Here is a 27260-nt window from a genome sequence, read left to right on the forward strand (position 1 = left end):
TGTTGTTTGTGAAGGGATTTCACAAGTGACATATTTTTGGATAAACTGCAAAACAGTGGCATCACTGTCCTGACCAAATTGCACTTCTCCGAGGGGAGGCACAGTTTTATTACAAATAAAGTGTAGCATAGCAATGAAGCAATGATGGAAATATCTTGATACATTTACAGGATCTAGAGAGAAGAGTTCTCCTGGTGTTTTTATATTTATGTTTGTTTTCTTTTTATTTGCTATGCACAGGAAATTGTGTAAATCTTCCCATGCATATTCTGAACAACTTAATGTAACAAACCAAGTGGGTGGGCCAAGGTTTCTTATCATACACCGTACATCTCCGTGATGTCGGAACCAGTATTCTTTTGTACCACGCATGTTTGCTAAAAGATTTGTAATGCTTGACTGTAAAACCTCATCTTTTTCTTGCACTTTTTGTAGGAATTGCGTAGCTGACATATTTTGAAAATGGGTTCCTGATTTCAATGTGTGTCCAACTCCGTAGCATAGAGTTGCTAATTCACTTTCAAAGGGAAGGTGGAATATGTATTCCACATTTTGTCTGATTCTGGGGACTTCAGAATACTTTCATAAAGAGCAGTATTCTGATGCTGTTATTTGTGTGGATCTATCATCGTACCTTCCTCCTTTTCCACTAGGAAAGAGTAGAGGAAAGGCACGTGCTTCTATACTTTTTTCCCATATGCTGATTGGAAATCATTAGGCTTGTCGCATTTGGTACGTTTCCAGTGCATCATCTATGATGTTTTTAGAGTGTAATGGATGAATTGTATAATGGTCTAAAATATTGGATTCTGTAGCAGGATCTAGAAGTTGAAATTGACCCATTTCTGATGACTCTTGAATTATTTCAGTGGTTTCCCTCAGGTTTTCTTCAATATTAATTTCTTTGTAGTATTCATTGTTGTCTTTTAGATATTGCAGGGCTTGTCTAACTTTATGTAAGTCCATGAGTTGTTGCCAAATTTGTTGTCTTTTGTAGGTACGCCATTTACTAAGACAATTAAAGATTGATCTATTGGACATTGCACTCCCAGAATGTGTACATTTTCTTTGAGATCTTATGGAAAATAAACTACTTTGCCATGAATGCCTTTCACTAATTCAGAGGGAGGTAATTTTGCTGTTTTTGGTTGAAGGCATATTGCTGCCTGAAATGGATGCACTGTTTGAATTATGATGCTTTCATATAAGTTGAGTTGTTGCAGGGGTTTTGGTAGTGGGAATAATTCCAAGTTATTTGTGATAGCAGGTGAAGGTGTTTGGTTGTTGTCAAGTTTTGCAGTGCAGTAACTGCAAAGTATTAAGGGGTCAGTCATTTCTTATTTGTTTTCTGCTATAAGGTAGAGAGCTAATTGCAACCATTTGGAACCTTCATTGTCTTCTATTATGTATGTTATGTCTACAGTTTTTGTACTATTTTTATAAAAAGTCCCGCAGCAAAACACACACACATGGTTTGGTACTTCAGCGGATGTACTTTTAAATTTGAGTAGTTCTTTTTTTGTGTGTGTGTAATAGAAGGTTGCCATCTGTACAGTTGTTGCTAGTTTGTTATAAAGCTATTGCATTTTGTAAGTGGCTTTCACTTCCAAAATATTTTCTCTGAATATTCTCTATTTCTTCTAGTAGTTGTTTGGCTGTACCATGTAGAAGATTGTTATTTAAATTGGCTATTGCTAAAGCAGGACTTTTGGCATAGTACAATTTATGGACCAGATTTCTTAAAGATGAATGATGTGTTCATATCATTTTGTCATGATGGAAGGTGCTTTTATAAATAGGTCCAGAAATGCAGGCTAATGAATGTCCTTGTAGTCCTCTGTATTTGCACACTGGCCAGGCATCCATATTTTGTAGTAGTTTCATTTTGAATGTGTCTTTGCCTTTCACATACTGATTGCGGAGCTGGCGTAAAGATTTGAAAGATTTTTTGGCAATGTTACATATTGATTTGCACAGCCATTTGCAGACTGGACGTATTGGTTCAGTGGAATGGAGAGGTGATACTGAGACATTGAAATATGGTCCTGTGCTCGTGGTGTGACTCCATTTACCTCCACAGATGTTTGACAAGCTATTTGTGTTGATATTCCTTTTATTGAGAAGTCTTTTTTGTAGTTTAGTTTAGTTTTGTTAGTGGTTTCATTCTGTTTAAAACTAAAATAAATAATTTCCTTTTGAGAAGGATTGCACTATCTATGAGAGCTTCTAGGATACATTTTCTACGGTAGGTTTTAAGGGTTGTGCGTGATTTCTCTCCTTTTTTTATAAGGTTCTGAAGGACACTTACTTGGCACTACATCAAGATTTATAGATCCAGTGTTAGCAGTAGTGGTAGCTGAAGTCTTGTTAATCACTTTCTGTTTCGTTTTACATTTTGAAAGAGGAGGCAACGTTTCTGTACTGAAAGCTAGTTTTGTTTCACTTAATGACTGTATTAGCTGTTTTGTTTGAACTTTTTGCACACATTCTGCTAGAGGTGGATGCTTATTTTGGAGAGTTTTATTTTGATGTTGTTTCCTTTTCCGTTGCTTTCTACAGAGTTGATTTTTGGTAGGCATTCTTTGGGGTCTGTTGGTGAAAAAAGAAAGTGTGGGTTGGGATCTTGTGCAGTGTATGTGTGCTTTGTGCATGAGTGTCTGAGTATGATGTTAAGGATGTATATAGAGGTGGGTGATTGTGCAATGGGCAGCTACATCAGGTTGGGAAGGCTATTCTTGTATTTGTGTGTTACTATACTGGGGTCAGATGACAATACAAAGTAGGCAGCTGGTGAGGGGAAGCACTAATACTGAATCTAATGTTGCAGGGTTATTACAATTGTTTGTTCTACAATAATAGAATTCTACTGTGTTAGAGTAACAGTTAGACCATTATGGCAGTATTGCACTTACTTTTTTGTATGGAAAGAGTAGGTTTCTTCTGAATTCTTGTTCGTACTTCAGACGCTGCTGCTTAGGAGAGTGGTCTTCACTGCAATTGTGAAAGAAAGAAGTTAGTAAATCTGTGTGTTAATAGCACTGTTGTTAATGTAGACATGGATTTCTTTGTTTTTGCAGTAGTAGTGCTTTCTGATAACTGAGCATAGCATGTACATGCGCTTTCCTTTGCCTATGTGCAGTCTGTATATTTTACTTAGGATCTGTTAGTTGAACGTACTTTAGAAATGAGTACAATAGTAAGCGTACAGAGCACACTTTGCTTCTTAAGGCAATGTTATTGGATGTTTGGAGATAGAAGAAATAATCATATGCTTTTTTTGCTATTTTTACAGGGTAAATCGCAGGAACTGTACAGAAAAGCATAGAATGTATGCATTTGTGAAGGTGTGGGAAATAAAGCAGAAGGATTTGATGGGGTCAGCGGCTTATTACTCGGTAGGTGATTACATAACTACTGGGTGATTCTGTAGTGCTTGGAGATGGGAGAGTCTGAAATAAGATAAGGGTTGCAAGGAAGGATCTAGTGCTTGCATTGCAGATTGAAGGGAAGGGAGGATATGTTGTATGTTTTGTTTTGCAACAGTGTACATGGTTGTAGATGAGGTGATAGACATGACTAAACCTGTGCATAGTTGAATGCTGTTGTGAATTCTAGAATGGAATGGGCAACCAGCTTGAATGAGAGAGCTGTCTAGATTGGAAGAATAGTTGTGGAGGCAGTGGTGTTGTTTCAGCTGGGAGCCTTTCAAATGATATTACTTATCTGTGTGCATGAATAAAGATGCATGTACTCATCCTGGATGTGTGTCATTTTATAACACATTACAAAGCCTTTTCAATTTGCAGGCAATTGTACAAGATATGGGCAGGGTGAACAGTCCACATGTGATTGTTCTGCACTGTGGTGCTTTGCATTTGGGCTATGTCAGTGCCCCTACTTTGTTGAAAGATCTAGAAAACTTGTTCGAGGCAGTAATGAAACTACTTACAAATGCCAAGGAAGTTATTTCTGGTTTGGTACCTAGGGCAATATGGGACAATAGTTATAGTTTTTTTGCTCAGCAAAATATTGCTAGGTGTTTAATAAACTGAGGCATGTTTGCTTTTATACTTAGAGCTGGCATGTTCTTTTGTAAGAATGACAACATTGACTCTGGTGATGTTGATTATTTTAAATTAGATGGTATGCCTTTATCTTTTATGGGAAATGCCATGCTGTTTTGGAACATAAGGATTGCTTTGGTGAAGCTAATGTGAAGATTTGTGGAGGAGAAAACACCCAAAAAAACAAAATAAAAGGTGTTTCTGAAGCATCTTATAAAAAACAAAAAAAAGTCTCTTTTCAGAGCCAACCTCAAAGGGGAAACGGGGCACACTATTTAAATGTTCATTCCCCACCCTCAGATTTTACGATTTGTCCATGGACACCGCAGTTGTCTGCGGACACCGCGTATTACACACAGGGATTTTGAGGCTGAGAGCCATGCAAATGAGACTGTGCATGGCGAGGGATTGGTCAATAAGGTTTACTGGGTGTGTTGTGTAAGGAGAGACTTTGGCAGAAAGTCTGTTTCGTGAGAGGAGAGCAGATAGCTATTGCTGTGTCTTTCAGAAGGCATATTGTCTGGATTTTTGGAGACTCGTGGATAAATTGGTTGGAGGTGCATGCAGATCGCTGTGGAGTGGCTGCCATCTTGGATTCCCTCATGTGGAAATGCCGTGGCATGGAGTGCGTGGAATGAAGTGGCTGGATTTGGTACATCTTTGTGCTACTTTGGTGACACAGTGTCATCCAGACATTATTAGTATTCATTGTGGAGGGAACAGTTTAGGACATGTGTCTGGAATTTCTTTGCAATTTGCAATGAAAGAGGGACTTGGGAAAGTCATGGACATGTTTCCAAACTCCCGAGTAATTATTTCTCGTATTGCCCAAGGGCAAATGTGACTGCGTTCTTCTTCATTTGGTCCACAAATGGAGAAAGCGAGGCGCAATGTCAACAAGGCTGTTTGTGCCTTTTTGAGAGATGTTGGCATGTCCTCTTTTCACAATTAAAACATTATGTTTCGTAGCGCACACATTTTTCGCAGAGATGGAGTACATCTTACTTATGCTGGCAATCAGATTTTTCTGCGAAACATGCAAAAAGCATTTCAACCCTTTTTGGAATTATAGAAATCCATTTTGCAGTAGGTGTTGACCATTTAAAGTTTTTGAAACACAAAAAAACACCACAAAAGGCTCTTTTCAGCGCCTCCACTTCCTTCCGGAGAAACATGCAATAGTTCTGATAGGGCAGCACCCCAAAAATTTTAGAAGTCCGCAGACTTTCCATGGACTCCTAAAAATGCACAGGTCCTTGCACTATTTACTTGCCACCTGTTTTTAAATAGTTAAATGTGCCTCTGTAAAGAGCCTTTTTTGTTGTTTTTTTGTTGGTTTATATATTTTTTGGTTTTTTAAACACGACACACAAGGAAAGGAGGGGAAAGGAGGGTAAGGAAGGGACACCACTACAGGGATAAGAAAGTGCAGGTGGAGAGAGGAAGATGTAGGGTGGGCCTTATTCAGGTAGCAGTCCTTTTCATGCTCCTTGATGGCAGCCACGAAAGCACTTTGAAGGTTCTCCCCCCTCAAGAATACTGCATCACAGTATATGCACAATACTGTGACCCTCGAAAGGTAAGGGTCAACAGCATCACGTATGGCCTGCGAGGCAGCTGGAGGATGCGCTGCCCCACAGGAGTGTCTCTTGTGGTGGCAGGAGCGGAAACGGTGGATGCTGCAGGGGAACTCAACCTACTACGTTTATCGCAAGGTACAACCTTATGAACAGCCCCACAGTGGAACAACCTTAGGTGTCGCTTCATTGATGTAGTACCATAGCTATACAAACCAGGTTTGCCACGACTCAGCACCAACTGACACTGAGTGCAGCACACCTTGTTTGCACATGCTTTTGGTACTCCATTAAGAGACATTTGTGATGTCATCTTTGATGTCCTGGTTGTTAGTCTTAGCATTGCACTGTGGTTGCGTGAGTTATGGCTGCTTAGCTTACAATAACTGGTGAATTTCAGGGGTTTTTCAGGTTTACTTGGAACCATAACATCCCTTTACCAAAGTTTTTTCACTGAATTTAATAGGTTTTTAGTAGCACAACTTAACCATAATGTCCCTTTAACAAAGTTTTATTACTGAATATATATATATATATATATATATATATATATATATATATATATATATATATATATATATAACAGCATAACAGCCTTTGTGCTTTGCAGCAGAAAGGCAGAGAGGCTTTATGAAATGAAAAATCAATTTGTTTTTTGCTTGATGCAAGTGATTCCCACAATATTACCGTGAGAAGCCGCAAATGAAAGACCTCAACATGCTATTTGGAGGAGGAAAAAGGATGCCATCAACCTTTGAAATGAACTCCCCATGATTTACAAAGTCTAATAACTCTTATATTCCTGTAGTCACTCCTAGGGGAACACTGATTGTTTTGAATGACAGTACTTTGATGGCCTGGTGGTCGGTGCTATATAAATAAAAATACTGATTGCAATCACATCTGGATAGAGGTCAGGAGTGGCAAAGAAGACACCATGGGAAGTTGGGGACTTGGACGTGGGCTGGGAATCCAGTTTTGGGTAGAACATCTTTAGTTTATCGGGGGATGACCACAGGAATCTCATGAGATTACCACAGCCACACCGGAAGACATGCTTAGAAAAAAATGTACGTCACACAAAGCGATGAGTAATGGGAGGTAATGGGACAGGGTTATGGAGGGAAAAAGCAATTGAGTGGAGTGAGGGGACCTGGTAAAAAGAAGGGGGGGACATGTTGAGTGCCTGTGAGGATGTGGAAGACTTTTTAAATATGAGCCATTTTTCCCATTATCATAGGATGCGTCAAACCGCCACTCTCCCACAGGAATTTCTGTTATTGGAACTTAATAGTGATGAATTATTGTGGGAGTAAACGGATAGAAAAAAAAGGTTTAACATATGCAGTGGCTACATCTACAGGGCACGGAGCAATGGGTGCTTGATAACAATGAATGGTTTGACATGGCCAGTGTCCATGGCTAGTGGGCGCAAAAGAAAGCTATTGGTGCACTGCATACAGAGGCCACAGACGAAGGCCGTAGGTAGTGAGAAACTATGCAACATGTTTGGCTATGGTCCCTGGCCATGGCTGAAGGTTGTGGCTATTAGTCCCAATAGAAAACTATTAGTACAACAATTGGAGCTAGGTCCTACTTTTTCTACAGCTTGTCCATTTCATTTTTCTGATTCACGTATAGATCTTTTTAAGTTTCTAATGAAACTTAAACTAGAAAAATATCATATGACCAAGGTGGAGACAGATTCTGTTTCACATTCCTTTGACACAAGAGAAATAAACCCACTGTCTGTTAAAGATGATTTGGTGATAACATGTCTTGATAATCTGCAAGACGATAACAATGTCAGTGCAGACTTGGATGCAGAAGCGATTTTGACCAGGTGTGGGATCTCTACAGATGCCAGTACTGAAAGTTATCTGAGAGTCAAATTTAAATTTTGTCTAAACATCACGAATGAGAACATTGATGTATTTCAAGAATCAGTTCTAAAGGATTTAAAGAAACTAAATGAAAAAACCTCTGTTCATGATCATAATGAGCCGGTAAGATAGTTCAGCGGGTTGAGAATTCCCTGATGTGATCTATGTGTGATCTGCCGGTTGCAAGTTTAAATCCCAGCAAGGCCAACTTAGCCTTTCATCCCTCCGAGGTCGATAAATGAGTAACAACTTCGGTGAGATGATGTATGAAAATATGTTTTATGGCCAGCACGTAGGCATAAGCACTATACAAATAAACAAATCATTATCATTATCATAATCACAAATTGGAACTAAATCAAGTTATTAAAAATCTGCAATCTGCGAACAACATTGTTATGCACCGTGCAGATAAAGGTAGGAGTGTAGTATCTGGAAGAGCCATATAATCAGTTTCGTAACACAGATTGTCATGAATTGGTCAATGAGGAAGTTTGGTTGGAGACAAAACAAATCATTTGATTTTTTTATTGGATGGCTAGTTTAAGAACAGCCTTGTAGATTGGGAAAATCTGCTCTTCTTAAAATGATCTTCCTGTTCTATATTTTTTGCCCAAAGTCCTTTACGGCCACCGGCTAGACATAGTGTTTCTTCAATTGGGTTGCTTTTGGGAAACACCTCTAAATTCCTAGATAAAAGTTTCCAACCTTTTGTGAGGTTCCTGAATTCATATATCAGGGACACTTCTTATTTATTGTTAAAACTAGAAAACAAAAATTGTGAATCATATTTTATTTGGTTTCTCTTGATGAAGTGTCCCTTTATATGAGCATTTTGGATGCCTTTGTTGTCCTTGCATGTAAGTATTATGTGCATACCAGGTCCATCAGTTACAAACAGCAGAATCAAATGCTCTTACAGATGTTGGCTTTTTGTCTTACTCACAATATTTTTCTCTTTGAAAATAAATATTTTAAGCAGACAGTTGGTACAGCAATGGGATTATGCATGGCTCCAACGTATGCCAATCTTTACATCGGCTGGAGGGAAGCAAATACAGCCTGGTCTGAGCAATACGATCTAGATGTAAATCATGTGGTGCATTGGTATCGTGTTATAGATGACCTGTTCCTTATTCGGGATTGGCCTATGTATCTTTTGTATGGATATGTTGATTGTTTAAACAGTAATGCATTCGATCTCAGACTAACCATCAATGCCAGTCCTAAGGAACTGATTTTTCTGGATCTTAAATTCAGTATACTTGACAATTGACTGATTTCTAATCTCTACAGGAAACCAACTGCATCTAATTCTCTTCTGCATGCTCAGAGTTATCACCCATCACCTCTAATTTACAGTATTCTTTCGGGAACTGCTATTAGCCAGATGAAATTGCTCTAGTGCTGAGAATTTGAATTCGGCAGTTAAATCTATTGGTGATCGTTTTTTGAAAAGAGGTTATTCTTGTTAAATGGTCAGTAAGACTTATCAGAAGACCAGGAGGAGAAAAATATCTGATTTGCTAAGAACTAAACCTAAAACTGGAATGATCAGTTATCAGATTTATGACACAATGTAATGTCCTATCTGGCAATATGGGTAAAATCTTAACTACATATTGGCCCATATTATTAAGTGATGGTGATCTGAATCAGGTGTTATCCAATGTTCTACATTTAAAGGAAAAACTTTCTCCCAGCATGCCTAGAGAATTGAAATGGCAGCATGAGAACTTGCTAATCAGGATCAAAAAGACTAATTTTTTAAATAAATTTAAAAGTGGGAAATTTGTAATCGTTCGTAGGTTGGTGATACAGTGCAATATGGCCAGCACAGACTTTGGAAAATTGGACAGGTTAGTATATGTTTTACTAAGTTTGTAATGTACTTGATAGAATGCTCTTGTGGGAGGTATATATTGCTTCAACAATAGGACCCTGGAAATAAAGAATTGTACAGCACTATACGGCCACTAAGAATGTAGATGGTAATTATCCTCTTGCTTTACATTTCAAATAAAACCATAATGGTGATGTCTCCCTGATGTCATTTAAAGCCCTGGCACATGTTAATGAACATAAATGTAAAGGAGATAGAGAAAAACAACTGAGATGTTTAGAATCCAGGTTAATAATACAGATGGGGACATTGAAACGTAATGGACATAACAGTGATGAAGAACTATATGTGTTTTTGGCCTATGTCTGGATGATTTATACATGTGTGGTTTAATGCTGAGATTGTTTTTATCTGTTGCATATCGAGACATCATTTGTTGTCAATGTCTGTAAGGTTATTATTTATACATTTTTTCTAGAAAGCTCTTATTGTTAGCATTGTTTTTATGTCCCAATGTTTTAGACATTGTAGGTCACGTTTGCCTTACATTTGAGTAATGGCATATGTGGTATTGTATGTAGGAGACCACTGTGGCTGAATTGGCAGCCAACTGAATAAATATTACTGCTAGTCCACTGGGGCAGGATTTGTATTTGCTTGCCTTCTTCTCCTGAACTGTTGGTGCTGCTTTAATTATCTATGAACTTTATTGCTTGTGAAGTTGTCTCGAATTTGCACTTAATCTGGTTTGTGATCAACTGTATATGTTTGCATTTGCACTTTAGGTCGGTAATGTTTTTTAATGTATTTTGTGTCAGGAAGTCAGTTCCCTTATAATTATGGCTGTTAATGAACTTCTGGTCATGTGCAGTGTATATCAACTATGAGGGATTGCAAGTTCACTAAGGTTGTAGTATTATGGGTCCATTTAAAAATAGCGCTCTTATATGTAGTGAAATGTGTGTGTTGAACCTTTTCTGTCACCTGACCTCCAATTCATGTGACTTGATGCCCAGGTTCTACTTTCTGTTTTACATTTTGAGCCTAGCACTTTGTAAGTTGAATTAGCCTGGTGAAGTCTCTGAGAGGATGGAACGTGTGGTGTTTTGAAACCTGTTTTCACATGCTCTCATTGTTTGGCAAATTTGTTTTTTTGTTTCCAGCTGATTTCTGCTGATATGGTTTTCAATAAATGTTTAGAGGACTTTTGCAATTACAGAAATGAGTGTGTGGGTCTTTTTTGAGCTCACGACAGCATCAGAGAACTCGCTGCTTGTTAATGAGCTCCGAGTGTGAAATACGTTTTGGGAGCTGCTTTTACTCTACCCAGAGACACCCACTGCATTTCAGGGAGGCTAGGCACTTAATTTCTGAAACCAAAACATTTAGATTGTGATATATATAAATATATTTATATCCAGATGTCTGTGTATGGGTGCTTCATGCGCTTCATCCACTTAACTCCTAAAATATTTGACATGTTAAAAAAGTCTCTTAATTCATTTTATACTTATTTATTTATATGACATCAGCACATCATTCAATTATTCAATACAAAACCTCAAAGATATGAATCATAACCACCAAACACAAGACGCATCAATTTCTTCTATCAATTGGGTTTTCAGACACATAGTTCACTTTTTATTTTCCTTGAATTTCTTATCCCTGAGTTCTTGTTAATTTGATATTGTGTAGATATTCATGAAATTGTTATTGTCTTGTATACACTTACAATGATCTGTTTCTCCAAGCATTCTTCATAGCATCAAAAATACAAAAGATAATGTAATACATATATATTTTTAGAAATGGAAAGTCGTTGATGGCTTTCCCAGAGGGATGTCACTCACGAAGGTCGAACGCCAGAAAGTTGCTCCTTTCAATGTAAAACACCAAACAGACAGTCGCCAAGTCCTCACACTATCCAGTCTTATTAATGACATAGTGTACTTAAAAAGAGAGAAGACAAACGGTACGAACCGTTTCGCAATGCTGTAGCTGCTTGTTCACCTACACAGATTGAAACACACAATAGTGATACACATACACATACAAAGTCTCTATGGTTCTCATTACTCAATTGTCCTTTTTCTCTTTCACCGATGCAAGTCAAAGCCTGATGGATTGAATATGAGAGAATGTGGCTGCCATTTTGTAACTGGTTTCAGTTATTTAGTCAATCGGCTTGACATGTACTTTGCAATATATGCTCATTTATAAAAAGCAAAAAGCAAAGAGCATATATGTATATATTATAGGTGGGTATAAGTGTCACACTGTTGGCTTATTTTTTGACTCTCCATTCCAACATGGCCGCCATGGAATCAGTCCTCAGTTGCACCTCTATTCCAACTGACATAGATGATGGACTACATGTCTTTTTTAACTGTGCCTTTGTCCTTTGTTGTGCTACGTGATCAAGCGCTCAGTTGAGCGTGAAACGCGTTGTAGGTGGGCCGTGCACTAGGCGTCCTGCCCCTGTTTGTCTTGCTGTTTCCCCAGCCTTTTTGCTCTGCACAATTGTGCAGTTTTCAACTATTAAAATAACTTCCTACTCTTACCGTGTGAGCTCTATATTTCTGGGTTCTCTTCCCTTTTGGGATTGTAGGACCTCATTGGGTCCACGGCGAGTGCGGTCCGTCCCCTCTCCTCTGGTTTTTTCAATATATATATATATATATATACACATATATGATGAACATTTTTCAGAATTACTTTAAACTGTATGTATCTCAACTTTTAACGTATTCACTGAATCTGAATATAGATCCAGATTTCATTAGCCACATACAATTTTCTGATAAGTGTATAGTTCTCATTTATAATCCTCATTTGCAGTTCTCTTATTTAAACAGATTTCGCTACTTCTGTAGCTCATCAGGAGGATATCTTAATAGTTATGTATGTATCTTGTCGAAGTTGCCTAATTATAATATGTTTATCCAATATTATTAATAGATTTTTTGCTGTCGTCCAGCTTGTGTACTTTTTATCTTATCTTTCCATTTTCCCTTTGAGATTTAGTAGATCCAGAGTTTCTCACTGTTTCACTATATCTGAGGTGGTAGAGGAACAGCAGAGGTTAAAGAGAGTTTGATGGGCAGAATTGTTTAGAGGGGAGAAAGAGCACTGTGGGAAAACCTGAAGTAGACAGTAGTCAAAATTACTGAGTACAAGGGTGGATATTATAGGTTTTGTGGTATGGAGTGTTAGGAGGTGTCAGAGCTTACTTTAATTCATGAGGTTGAGAGGAACTACAGTCCTAGTGAAGTCCTAGGTACAGGCCTTGTCAAATTTGTGGTCACTGAGAAAAATAACACCAAGGTTACAAGCCTTTTTGAATGTGTACGTAAGAAGGGAAAAATAGATGGAAGAAGGAAGCAAGGAAGGTCCAAGATGAGCATGGAGGTAGGTTTCAGTGATTACATTCTTTGCAGGGCTAAGCATTAGACACTAAAGTGACATCGACTGTCCAGTGACCAAGAGGCAGTGGAGATAAGAGGGGAGAGTGGAGAGAGGTCCGGGTTAAAGATGGGGAAGCAAAGGTAAATATGGGTATTACCAGCAAAGGGATGGTAGAAAAATTGACAAGAGCGTGCCCAGACAGGATGTGTAGATGTAAAAGAACATTTTTTCTGAGGACAGAGCCTTGCAGTACTCCCACTGTGAGGTGAATGTGCTTAATGTCATGAAGAATTATTCTTCAGAGAGGTAGGAAGAAATACAGGCCAGTGAGGTTGCTAGAATGCCATGGTCAGATTGTGATTTGAGGAAGGAGTGATGTTGCCTGTGATGAAGGTAGCTGGAACCAAGAAGGATTAAGATACATGAGAGCTGCTACTGGTGATTGATTGTTAATACATTGTACACATGAGTGAGAATGATTTCTGTGGACTGATAACTATGGAAGTTGGATTCCAGATGGTCACTGAGATTGTATATTTCAAGATAATTGATGATATAAAAGAAAATTATGTGTTTAATGACTGAAGAGTAATGCGGGAGGAGCAAAAATGTTTTGTATTTATTTGGGGATCAACCAAATGATGTTTTGAGAGTGGAATCAGCCAGCAAAGATGTCTGAGTGAAAGGAATGATGAGAGTAAGGCGAAGGGAAGCAGGGGTAGTGAGAGTGTGTACTGGTTGTGGATCGAAAATTACATTTGTGGTTGAAGGTGGGATGAGTATTCGGAGTATTGGATATACTTCAGCAGGGGGAGTTAGGCAGGAAGGAGCTTACAGAGGAGAGAACCTGTATGAGAGAGAGCAGAAAATGAGGAGGGGCAGTGAATGATGAGAAAGAAAACCAGGGTGTGCTAAATTTTACCGATTTTGGAAATGAAGTAGAGGGCAAAGCCGTTGGCAGATAAAGAGGAGGAGATTGTGCAAGGGTGAGGCTGGCTCAGCATGGCATGCTGGGTAGTAGAGAGGATGCAGGAGTTATATACGAGGGAAGTTAACCACATTAAAAAAAGGGGAATGATGTCTACAGAAGAAGGTGCTTAGATGCCCTACCATCAGTGTGCTATATGTGTTTATCTGGAGGAAAAGGGAGAAGCCTGCCGATGCTGTACCTCCTTTAAAGACACGCGTATTAATATAAAAAGAGCCAGAGATGGTTACACCACTGAAATGGGCATCTCTGGGTTATTGCTAAAGGTTGTGATCCTGGGCATTCCATGCAGCACTTTGAGAAATAAAACTGCAATGAAAGTTGTTTTAAATGAAATTATGCATTGCAGCGAGTCCCCAGACTAGCATGTGAGGTTAGTAGGCTAAGGAAGAGGAGGGTCTGGCCACTACCCGATGGGGGATTCCATAGACCTGCTGTCCTCGCAAACAAACAGTATTCCCCAACATCACATCATTGGGAAAGAGAGGACTGGGGAGAGTACAAATACAAGAGTATGTCTTCCATCAGTCAGGAAACATTGATATTAGAACGTTATAAGTCTTCATCTGTTACAATATTCCCCAGACGAAGATAGCCCTAGAGGAATTGGGTGAGAGAAAACTAAACATATGCTGAAAACCGCAACCCTATGGCTTTGCTGAGTGTCACGTTACAGACAGGGGAGAGAGAAGAAGTGAAGCACATACTTGCAGCATCCACGGAGCATCCCAAAGTAAGTGCATAACATTACCTGGTAAGAGAGCAGGGTGTCAAGGGATCCAGAGGACAAGCGCAAAGGCACAGCCCAAGTTTAGAACCATGAGGCTGCACATTCAGCACTACGAGTGACTCCAAAATAGTGTTGAACACCACACTGGTATTTAACTCTTTGCCAAAACTTGGGAGGGAAAAACAAGAGGGACTCACCGGCAACCAGTCATGAAACAGAATTAATCATTTGCCCCTAAATGAAGATAGTTAGAATAAAGGGGAGAGCAACTTCCTCACTTGTTGGGACTGGAGATATACAAGCGTACCGCTCTACCAGCAACTGCAAGAGCAAGAGGGGACCAACATCCATCTGGGCAGGATGGCATGCAACATATTGGCTGCCTGACAAGTACCCTGGTAAGGCGAGGGGATAATATCTATTCATTGCATGAAATACTGAAGGTCTAGAAAAAGACTTAAGAAAGTTATGCTTTGAAGGGAGACCTGTGAAACCTGAGAGGTCTAGGATAGAGATCCTTGAATTCTATGATCTAGAGAGAGGCATGAGAAACCCCAGAAGTCTATGAAAGAGACCTATAAAACCTAACGTCTGGAGAGAGATGTGTGAATATGAATAGGTCTAGGAAGAGACCTGTGAATCTAGGAAGAGACCTGTGAAACTGGAGTTCTGGAAAGAGAACCACTCTAAAAGCAAGACTCCAAGGCTTAGATGAAGACGTATGATAGCTCCTGATGAATCAGATCTCTAGGGAGGCCTGCAGCGTGTTCTGCATCTAAGGTCTGAGATGGGCCGAACATTGTGACAAAGTGGAAGAAGAGAGCCCAAAATCTGCTGGAAAGGAAAGGCTGGGAGATGCCCAAAATGGGAGGATTAGAAAAGCAGGGAGGTCCTGAGGGAGGGGTAGATGGTGTGTACCTGATATCAAAACTATGTTAAATATGTTTAGTGTGGTATCTTTAGAGTAGGGGAGGACATTATAAGGTTAGGCTTTTGGACTATTATTTTAGCCAAGTTTTGTGACATCTTATGTTTTAGAGTAAGGCAGCCAGATGATAAAGGAGTTATCAAGAGTCAGATTCTTCTTCTGTGGTCATCATTTGCATCATTTGATTCTGTTGCATTAAACTAGGAGTCTCATATACAGACAATGGGCCTCATTATGATACTGGCGATAGCCGTGCCAGTAAAACCGGAACGGCTGCCGCCGGTATAATTTTCTTCCGGCACCCACGAATGGGCAATTACTGGGTCATTACAGTCTTGCCGGACCCAGTAATAGCCCATTTGCGGGCGCCAAAAAATAAATGCTCCCCATTCCCATTTGATCCCAACAGGGCTCAATGGGAATGGGGAGGTTGGATGCACCAGCACCATTCAGAATGGTGCCAGTGCATCCAACATGCTCTGCTCGCGGGTGCCGGTAGGCCCGCCAAGCCAGTCCTGGCGTGCGGGAAGGCACCAGCGAGCAGAACTCGTAGTTTGCCGGTCCTGTAATAACGGTATCGGTAGCTTACCGGTACCGTTGTTACCAGACCGGCAAACTTATAATGAGGCCCATTGACTTGTTAAGACTGGGAACCTATCCCAGGTGGGGGAACTTATATAGATTGAATGACCTCTTTAAGTTTCACTTACCCTCACCTTGCTTTGAATATAGAAATTCTGTCTTAGGTGCACGCCTAGCACTTGTATACAAACGCCACCTAAAGGGATTCTGAATAAAAGCCGAAAAATCTTTATCCTGTCTTGTGGCTCACCTGCTCTCCCTAAAACAGATTACTGTAATTTTTAATGGTGGCTAGTGACCAAGTCAATAAGGTAACACATAACAAACACTAACACATGTGAGGAAGATATGATTATGTTTGGAGGGGTGCAATAGATCATTACAAATTGGATTCAAGTTCTCTAGATTATTTAGGGTGCTTTCTAGGTGCAACTGTTATAGGTATCCCGGGCTAAAGGGATACAAAGTAACAAGAACAAATCTAGTGTCACCTGAAACCAATCAGACGAATGACAGTGCACTCATACAGGAGAAACAATATTCTCAATGAATTATTTTGGACCAATAAAGAAAAACATACAGAAGTAAGTTTCTTGAATGGTCATAATTGACTGTTATTTTAATAAGTAAACAAAGATCATTCCAATTCCCATCTAAATTCCACATTCATTTAGATGATGACATATTCAACACAATGTATGTGCAATAAAGATGTTAATATTTTGGTCACTCTTCAGTGCTCATAATCAATCTCTAACCCTGCAGTTATTTCTCCACGTTGACATTTTTAAGAAGAAAAAATCCACCAAAGAAAGTACAGTTTCCTCTAAAGAAGACCTAGTGGTTAACATTTCTTCTTATAATTTAACACAATTCCAGAGAAAGACATCACAAAAAGGAATCTCATTTGTTCCGCACTACTCAAGTTAACTATTGAAAGACAAAATAGACTGAACTTAACTTTGAATCTGGAAAAGATTATTATGTTCATCATGGATGTGGTTAGTCTCTATAGTAACATTAACCATCAACACGGAATTAATGCAGTGGAGTGGTTACTCCTGTCATCCACAGAATGTCGGGCAGACAAAGTTATTGTCCTAAAATGACTAACTATAGTGCTCAACAACAACTTTTTCCAATTTGAAGATCGTTTTTTCATCCAGAAATCTGGAACTTCGATGGAAGCGGCAATGGCTCCAAGTTATGCAAACAGTGACATGGCGCACTTGAGAAGGAGTAAATACCGACAAAGAAATAGACCAAAGCCCAATAATTGGACTTTCTCAAGCGGAAGCTCGGATGAGGACTCCAGAAGAAACAACAAGCCCCTCCGATTTGAGAACTTAGAACAAAACAGGAGTGAAAACAGCTGGGGTTTTCAGGCACCAAGAGGACGAGGCAGACCAAGAGGCTGGTGGCAAAAGCAATCACCCAGAGTTACCAGGAACCGAGGGAGAGGGTGGTACAAGAGAAATGCACAGCAAGTGAAGAGAAACAAAGAAAATAAACACAAAATCAAGTATGACAATCATTGGTGGTGAACCTATCTGATACTATATTGACTAAAGATCACCTAAATGTATTAAAAAAAGGTCTGTCCTTTGTCCCCACGGCAAAAAATGATCCCTTTCAGACAAGAATCGAACTAACACAACTAATGAGAAAAATCTGTTTAAAACAACATTTTGCAAACAGCATGTATGAAGGGGCCCAGGACATTACCAATCTGCATATCAAATCCTCCTTTTACCCACCACTACATGCGGTTACAGCAGAATCAATAACGTTTGAAAAACTGATGCTCAAAAGATTGGCTGAGATTGAGAAAGAAGAGACAAGAGACTTTTCCAATATGAATAGAGCAGAAACAATAGCACTGAAAGATCTGCAAAACAATGAAGGGCTAGTTATCAAGCCTGCGGATAAAGGTGGAGCTATAGTCCTTATGACCATCAAGGACTATCAGAAAATGGTGGACACCTTGGTAAAAGATAAGAATACTTACCATAGACTGGGCAGCGATCCAACTGAGAAGTTGAGAAACCTCATCAACCCCATCATTGAGGAAGCCGAAGTAGAGGGCTATATCAGTTGAAAAGAGGCAGACTTTCTATGTCCGAAATATCCGCGATGCACAGCATTCTACTCCCTTCCCAAAATCCATAAGGGGATCACTCCCCCTTCGGGACGCCCATTGTATCAGGGTTAGGGTCTATATTAGAACCCCTATCACAATTCGTGGATTTCTTTCTGAAAGAGGAAATACCACAAATGAAATCATACACGAAAGACATTAAGGCAGTGCTGTTACATTTGGATAACATTATCCTTGAAAATGAGGACATATTTATTGTCACTATGGACATTGAATCCCTTTACTCAAAGATACCCCAGATGGAAACCTTGAACGTTATAGAAAGTCTGCTCCTGAAGAAACCACAACCAACAACAATGCCCACTCGGTTCATAATGCAACTTACAGAAATTGCGCTTACGAAGAACTACTTCCTTGTAGAAGAAAGCTACTATGAGCAGATATCGGGTACAGCAATGGGGGCTATGTTTGCCCCTACACTGGCAAATCTATATGTGGCAAATTTTGAGGAGAGACATATATATCAGGAAACCAACCCTTTCTGAAAGAATATTTTGAATTGGCTTTGCTACATCGACGATATTCTCATGCTGTTTGAAGGCACTGAAATAGAACTTGTGGAATTCATTGCCTGTCTAAATGACTTAAACCCATTCCTAAGATTCACCCATGAAGCTAGTAAGAAAGAAGCCACCTTTCTAGATCTAATGATCAGTAGAAATGGAACAAGTCTAGAAACCACTGTATATCAAAAGAGCACAGATAGGAATTCACTCCTGGAATATAATAGTTTCCATCAGAAAGCATTAAAAGAGAATCTACCGTTTGGGCAATTCCTGCGTTTTCGCAGGAACTTCACACCGAGGTCTGAATTTGACACAAAAGCAGAAAGACTCACAGTGAATTTAAGGGAAAGGAACTATCCAGAAAAAAACATCAAGCAGGCCCTTTAGGGGGCAAGAAATATTCAGAGGGAAATGACACTGATGCAGCATGGAAGAAGAAACTGGGAAGACAATACAATAACAGCAGTATTTAGTCACTCACCTGTTTTGAACCGACTCAAGAAAGAGATAAAGAAAGCCTGGTATATATTGAATACAGAAGAAAACACCCTGAACGTTCCCCTATTTGCGATCAAGAGAAGGAAGATTAGGGATGGTTTGGTCTATACCTATAAAGAAAAGACGAAGAAAGCAGGAGAACAATCTAGATTATGGAATGCACCAACAGCCACTGGGCATACACCGTGTGGCAATTGTACAGTCTGTCAATGCACTAGACGTACTACGTCGATAGACATAGGTTGGCAAAAACCTTGGGAACAGAGGTCATTAACGAACTGTAATACCACCAATGTCGTGTACCTCATTCAGTGCCCATGTGCCAAAAGATACATTGGGATGACAACAAGAGCAGTAAAAACACAGATCTGCGAACACAGGTCCAACATAAGAACAAAACGGACCACAGCTCCATTAGTGAAACATTTCATCCAACACAAACATACAGAAAATGATCTGACATGGACAGTGCTGGAGAAAGTAATAGTGCCGAAGAGAGGCAGTAACTTGGCAGCATTGCTACTAAGATGAGAACAAATGTGGATTTTCAGATTGCAAAGTCACAAGGAATGGTTAAAGGAAGCGATCTGCTGGCAGGCCCTAGCAGTGTTATCAGATTGAGATACCGTAGGAGTTACATGAACCCTAGAAATACTACGTGAACACTAAACTAAATACTACATCACTAAGGAGTCTATGGCCATGAACAAGCTAAATAGTGGAAACAACCAGACTAGGGAATAGGAGACACACACCTAGCAGCTAAAGGAAAATGGTGTGAGTCACATACCTTATATCTTATTCTTAGTTTTATTTATCATTTTATCTGTTCAGGCACTGACTCTAAAATCAATCAAGTAGCTAAATAAGAACGGTAAGAGTGATAGATCTTGAAATATCATAGATCCCAGCACTCTATTTGAGTCTGGCAGCTCAGTCATAGAATTTAGAAATGACTAATGGTGACCCTCTAAGCCTGATAAACCACATATCCCAGCATCCTGTGGGACCTTGGGAGTCCAGGTCGAGACTCGATACTCCACCGCATTTTATTCATTTTTCAATAGTATGTAGATTGAGCATTTGCCAGATGTAAGCTGCGTAAGGAAAACATACCTATTTGCAATATTAGAAACATCGAATTGACACGCACGCAAACTCGATCACGTGACCAAGGTAAATATAAATACTGCCGGTCCCAAAATGGCGACCACAACAGAGACAGTGGAGTGGCGCATGCAAACAGACAGACAGGTAAGCTATTCTTGGAATATGAGGCATTTCACCTCAATTGAGTTATGCAAAAATGGGAGTCGGTACCACGCACTGTGTAAAGTGAACTACACACACGGAGTGCAGTCACGACGAGATGAGGGAATGCAGAGTTAGAAAATAATGCGTATTTCCCGTCCCTTTAGAATCCACCAGCATGAACAGAAACAAGGCAGTAGATTGTGAATGCCCTACTCTGGGAGTAGAGAATATCTGGAGAGAAGTGATCTGTAATCTCCCTGGAACATACAGGTAACTACATAAAGAAGTAGTTATACACTTGCAAAGAGACTGAAGGGAGCAAAGTAGATAATAGTTTACCAACAGACATGTATGATTGTGTTTTAGATGCCAGTGAGAATAGATGAACCATGGCCTGAACCTGTACCTACATGTAGGACAAAACCCACATGACCAAAGAGGAAAGGTGAGAGAAACTCCCCTTTCTTGTAACACTAGAGAAAGTATTCCACATAAGAGACTGATGGTATCCCTTTTCTAACTTCCCCCCATAGAGCATGTGACCAGGAAGCCACGGCCAATACAAATCTGGCGAGAATATTCACAAATTATCAATGTGGATACATGAACAAGAATTTATATTTGTCTTTTTCTTCGCTGTGCTACTAATGATTACAATGTATATAAGTCAGTGTATGTCCTGAAGAAAGCGGGAATTGATGAGATACCGCTGAAACTGGTTGATTTAAGATTCAGGAGTGATGACCTGTCCTGAACCCCGTGATCCATGAGAACATAGTGGTGAATGTGGTTCAGACATAGCATTGTCATCTTATAGTATTGATAGCCACAAAGGAATTATAGCTGTCAACGTTTTTTAGAATCTCCTTGATCTTTGAATCAAGGACTTACGAGTCATTAGACACACATATTCAAGGCAATGACAATAAAGTGATTGATCGACCGAAATGAAGTGTGCAACTTTTTAGCAGTAGGAAAGTAGTGAGCGAGGATAGGGAAAGACCCCCCCTTGTCTTTAGCCCTCCTTTGATAGGCGATACATCAGCGCAACCCTAGGGCAAGAGCACTCCCTGAGGCAGGGCAAACTAGCAGACAAAGTGATATTTAGGTTGTTATAGGGACTCAGAACATAGGAATAACTTGTTCAATAAACTGGTTCTGTCTAAATGGTGTTAAAATAGTTGGGCAAAGACAAGATGGTATAGCCTTGGACTCCAAGTTATATATAAATCACTTGTAACAAGAACATATCTATTCAAATGCTAATTGAACCAGACATCTAAAATGTTATCGCAGATATATCGATGATACATTTGGAATTTGGTCAGGAACACAATAAGACTTAGACAAATGTTTTGAATATGCCAACCAAATAAGACAGAGGATTTGTTTCACTAAGAAGCAAAGTTTTACGAAGATTGAATTCTTAGATGTAGAAGTATACATTGAAGAGAACATCTTGAAAATAACTGTTTACTCAAAACCCACAAATAAGAACAGCATCCTTTTAGCGTCAAGCTTCCATCCGAGAACAACGATAGAGAGCATCCCATTTAGCGCATTTTTAAGATACCGTAGATTAATTTCAGATAATCATCAATTTGTCCAAAAAACCTGTGAACTTTCAGAAGTATTCAAAAAGACAGGTTACTCAACTGAGATAGTTGAAACAGCGACTCAGAAAGTGAATGCGCTTACTAGGCCTGAAACCTGGTCACAATCAGCTTAAGATTCTGCCTCCAAATTGGTATATGTGACAACGTATTCACAACAGAGTCCACTAGTTAAACGTATCATCAAATCTGATTTGAATATTTTACATTTGGACCACACTTTAGTAGAACCTTTCCCAACAGTACCAATATTGGCGTACAAGAAACGCCAATCATTGAGGGACCTTGTAGTAAGAGCAGACATTAGTACATCAAGGATAAAACCAACAAGATACAGGGGAACCCTCCCTTGCATGAACTGCCAACACTGCAACAGCGTGATCAAAGGTCAATCCATCAGCCACCCGTATACAGGGAAACCATTAAAACACACTTCAACATGTGATGCCACCAATGTAATATATGGGATTAGATGTCCGTGCAGCATATACTATGTGGGAATGACAACCAGAAAGGCCAAAATGAGATGAACTGAACATAAGTCGAACATTCGCACTGATTCAACTAGATCCCCAGTGGCACAACATTTCAAAGAATTTTGACACACCATATCACAAATGCAGTTTATTGCACTAGAACAACTGAAACAATCACCTAGAGTTGGAGATATAGTTAAAAGACTGCTACAGAAATAAATTATGTGGATTGAGTGCTTACAAGCATTGGAACCAAGGGGAATGAATACGGAATACGATTTGTCATGCTTTCTTTAAAATTGTTTGTAATTGATACAATGCAGCTAACAAATGCAATTGGCAAAAAAACGATTTCCTTGCTTGAGACACAAATATTTTGGAACAAATCAAATTAATGATGGTGACTGATTGAATTCAATATAAGTCTGGATGAATATTCAGATGTTGAATATTAATGAGGTTAATGACAACAGTTCATTTACAATGATAAGTCCATTCTTATGAATATGAGTTAACCACCTTTAAGCCAAGTAGCACTTATATTTACTATATATCACCTGTAATACGGAATTATGTAGAAGGTTAGTTACTATGACAGTTCTTGAATTATATCAGTTCCACAATATAACCTAGAATATGGAAACATAGAGAATGTTGGTTACTATGACAGCTCTTGAATTACATCAGAGCCATAATAAATTGCATAAAATAGTAACTGTTGAAATTCAATGAGAATTACATATTGTTGACAACACAAACCTGAAACTAAATATGTCAATGTGGAGAAATAATTGCAGGGTTATAGATTGATTATGAGCAATGATAGTGACAAAAGACTAGCATCTGTAGAACTGCAATAAATTCCCTTTAAAAAAATGTAGATTTAACCCAGTGTTCGCATCATAACTACTTCTGCACCGGTACAATTCAAAAACATATTGGAATTGAATATTGAACTACAACAGAGTTTTGTTAGTCCACATGGCAATGTCACATGGCACACCACAAGTCACACTGACGCGAGAAGTGGTCACATGAACAGGTTAAACTCAAGGAATCGCGGGATGTTGCTTTTGCTGCCTCGTCCTTCCATGCGTTGCCTCTTGAATCGTTTGGAAATAGACAGACCAATTTACTGCTCAGGAAATGCTGAGGTAAATACACATAAGTAGGACTTCTCAGAACATGTTATCAACTAAAAATCGTTGGAAACATACCGAGTGACCAACTATACCATTAATTTACAGGTCAGGGATCTGACCCTTCAATTTACACCAGCGCCAATAACCAATGATCTGCTGCCCTTATTTCCGTACAACTCATGGTATTCCGCTCAGGTAAATCAATATAATTGTTCTACAACAAAAGAGGTGGTGTTAAATATAAACGTCTGGGAAAGATCACCTGACCTGCAATACTTCTAACTTGCATGATACGATTTGGTGTTTATTCACATGAGGGCCTCCAACCAGTGCATGGCCATACAGAGTCTTACCTGAAATTGAAGATTTAGTCCAGCGCAGAGGAAAAGTCTGGGAAAAAACACAAAACCAGGCTATCTCCTAATCTATATAATAATGAAAGATGCTTTAGACAGACTCAGTGACCCACAATATTCTTAAATTGCAGGTTCTGAACTTGGTCCTTCATCCTGCATGAGGGTTTAATATCGACATATGGCAGCACAATGGAATCTCTGTAAGTGTCAAAAAAGTTTAAAACTCTGCTACCATTTATTATAACCTCTATGAGAAGACCTATGATGAGGATTCTAAAACTTGCATATTACTTCTTATGCAATTGGGGAACTGACCGTTGTGTCATTACCACTGAGCTTTGATCAAATATAGAAGTTTGCTCAACCATTATAATTGACATAAATAAGGAAGTTACGGTTACTGTCTTTTAACTTGAGATTGTTTATTAATGATAAGCTCAATGTTAACCATTATGAGTCCACCCCACCTGAGGAATAGTTCACAACTCGAAACGCATAGTGCCAGTTCTGCACTTAATAGAACAACTAAGCAAGTCTCTATTAGAGTTGATCATAGACGAGAACAGTAGATAGGACCCACACAAATTGAACTAAACTTTTATATTAATGCTTGATTGTTAGACATGAAGAACTGTCTATAACTGAAAGATTTTTTCAATAATTGTCGGAATTACTTTATTGTACATAAATTGTGTTGAATAAGTGGTCGTCTAAATGAATGTTGAATTTAAATGGGAATTGGAATGATCTTTGTTTACTTATAAAAATAACAGTCAATTATGACCATTCAAGAAACATACCATGTGTGAGGGGCCAGGACTAAAGACTCAGACACTAGGAGTGAACAGGTGAAAGAACCACGTTTGGTGTGCCCAAATTGGAGCAACCAGGATAATTTTTCAGTGCTCCTGATGCATCTTGGGGATCACTGAGTTGAGAATACGGGTCAGGAGAAAAGTGTTAGCAAATATTCCTGACCAACAGATCCACAGTCCATTCCCCTTGGATCCCTTAGGAGAAACCTGGAGGCAAATGTGTGGCATTTTGCATTTTCTTGTGTGGCAGACAGATATATGTTTGGCTAACCCCATTGTGCAAAAATGCTGTTCACAATGGCTGTATGTAATTCCCACTCGTGTTCCAAGGGAAGGTCTGTGTTTCTGCTTAGTATGTATGTCTGCAAGGCAGTTGTGTTCCCCGAGGTAAATGTTCCTTTGGAGACTTCATTTCTAGATCTTCTGTGCTAGTCTGGATAGACTTAGTGAATGTGCCACGTCCTGTTTGTTCATACAGAACAAGGTGGTTATGCTGTTCATGAGAACTAGTACTGTTTTCCCTGTCAAGTCGTGCTGAAAAACATTTGAAGCTTTGAACACTGCTAGCAATTCTAGGATGTTGATATGTTTCTTTGTTAGCATCTGTGTCCAGATGCCATGTGCTGTTTGGTGGAGATAATGAGCTCCCCAGCCTGAAAGCGAAGCCTCTGTTGTCAGAGTGGCTTCTGTTTGGGGAGTGACAAAGTGAGTGCCCCTTAGCAGGTTGTCCTTTGTCCACCACTGACGTGCTGCCACCTCAGTTTGAAAAACCATCAATAGATCATCTCACTGTCCATTTGTTTGAGACCACTGTTTCGCTACCCATTCCTGTATTGAACGCATTGGGCAACCTTGCATGTGGCATAAGAAAGATGCAAGAAGCCATCATACCAAGAAGGCTCATCTCCTTCCGGACAGTTATCTGGCGACCAGCTGTGTAACAAGGGATTTGAAGCTGCATGTTCTGGTCCCTTGCATTGGAGGGGAAGAGGAGCGCGTCCTCCGTCTGAATAATGGCCCCTATACATTGTTTGACTTGGCTAGGGACTAGTTTTCTTATTTATACAAAATTAGAATTGGAACAGGAGGTTCAGGGTCTTTTGAGTGTGCTGCCGGCACATTTGCTGTGTGTTTCCAGTTATGAACGAGTCGTCTAGATAAGGATACTCTGGGATTGATTGCCTGCGCAGGTGAGCCACCACTAATTCCAGTACTTTTGTGAAAACCCAAGGGGCTGTGGCAATCCCAAAGGGTAGCACTTTGACTGGTAGAGTGTGGACCCGACCTTGCTGACCCCCTAACAGCTTAGCATCTGCCCTGCCTACATCCTCTTCTGAATAGACTTTGAATAGAGGACTAGAAGAATGGCCGTTGGCCCTGGTTTGTTGTTAGGGAGAATTTTCATTATGTGATAATTACCCTTACCTTTTGAGACCCCAGCAACTTTGCTGGATTTCTAGGATTTTATTTTTTACCTGGAAGGAGTGTGAGCCTTTTTTCCCACTCTTTCATGTATTTTTAAGTGTGTTTTACTTTTGTGTTCTTTGGTTATGGTGTTTTTAACAAACTCCATGCCATCATCTTTTTCTGTGTGTCACACAGCACCTTCAGTGCAGTGGCACAGGGGTGTCTTTCAGACTCCCCAAGGTTTAAGCACCTTCTCTGGGACTGACTACTGTCTCTCAGAGCATGTAAAGTTAAATTGACTTTACTAGTCTCTTTAAACTTACTGACCCAGCACACATTATCTTCCTATAGAGTGCTGGAGGGGTCGCTTATCTCCCCCTGAGTCAAAACACTCATGTAACAGTAAAATGTTACCCTTTCCTACTTTAAATGGCTGGTGGCAGTGGTTTGGATCAAACTACCATGATTTTTCCCAGCCGCTAACAACAGTAGCTAAAAATTGGGTCAGCCATGTTTTTCAATATGGCGCACAAGACCTATCTGTAAAAACAGACTCCGGTCATCTTTTTTCGCCATTTCTTTTAGGAAAGGTCCTTCTTGTGTTGGTCTCTGCGTGCCAAACCAGGTTTGGTCCCTTTGTTTGTTGGCCTTTGGAGGGCTTCAGTGCTGAAGCCCTCCTCTGTTGCCTGAGTGTCTCGGGTGGACAGGATGTGAGGGAGGTGCCCGAAACTACCTGTGCTTAGTCTCCTAGGAGACCTGAATGCACTCCGGCGTGATTGGCTGGCTGGCTGTCCGGCAAGGACATTCACCCTGCTGCGTGAGTGACAGCCTGACTGGAATGAATGGGGGGAAAACTGTTTAAAAGCAGGTCTCTGGGACTTGGAAAGCAGAGTCTGCCACTGAAACGAAAGAACGGAAGAGGAGAAGAAGGAAGAGGGCTGCTGCAACTCCTGGATGACCGGGGAAGCCCTGCTGCAGCTCTGAATTGCCTGAAACTCCAACGACAGAGAAGCCCTTCAAGGTTAATTTCTT

This window comes from Ambystoma mexicanum, chromosome 8 (genome assembly GCF_040938575.1).
Source record: "Ambystoma mexicanum isolate Mex_15411 chromosome 8, UKY_AmexF1_1, whole genome shotgun sequence".
Taxonomy (NCBI): domain Eukaryota; kingdom Metazoa; phylum Chordata; class Amphibia; order Caudata; family Ambystomatidae; genus Ambystoma; species Ambystoma mexicanum.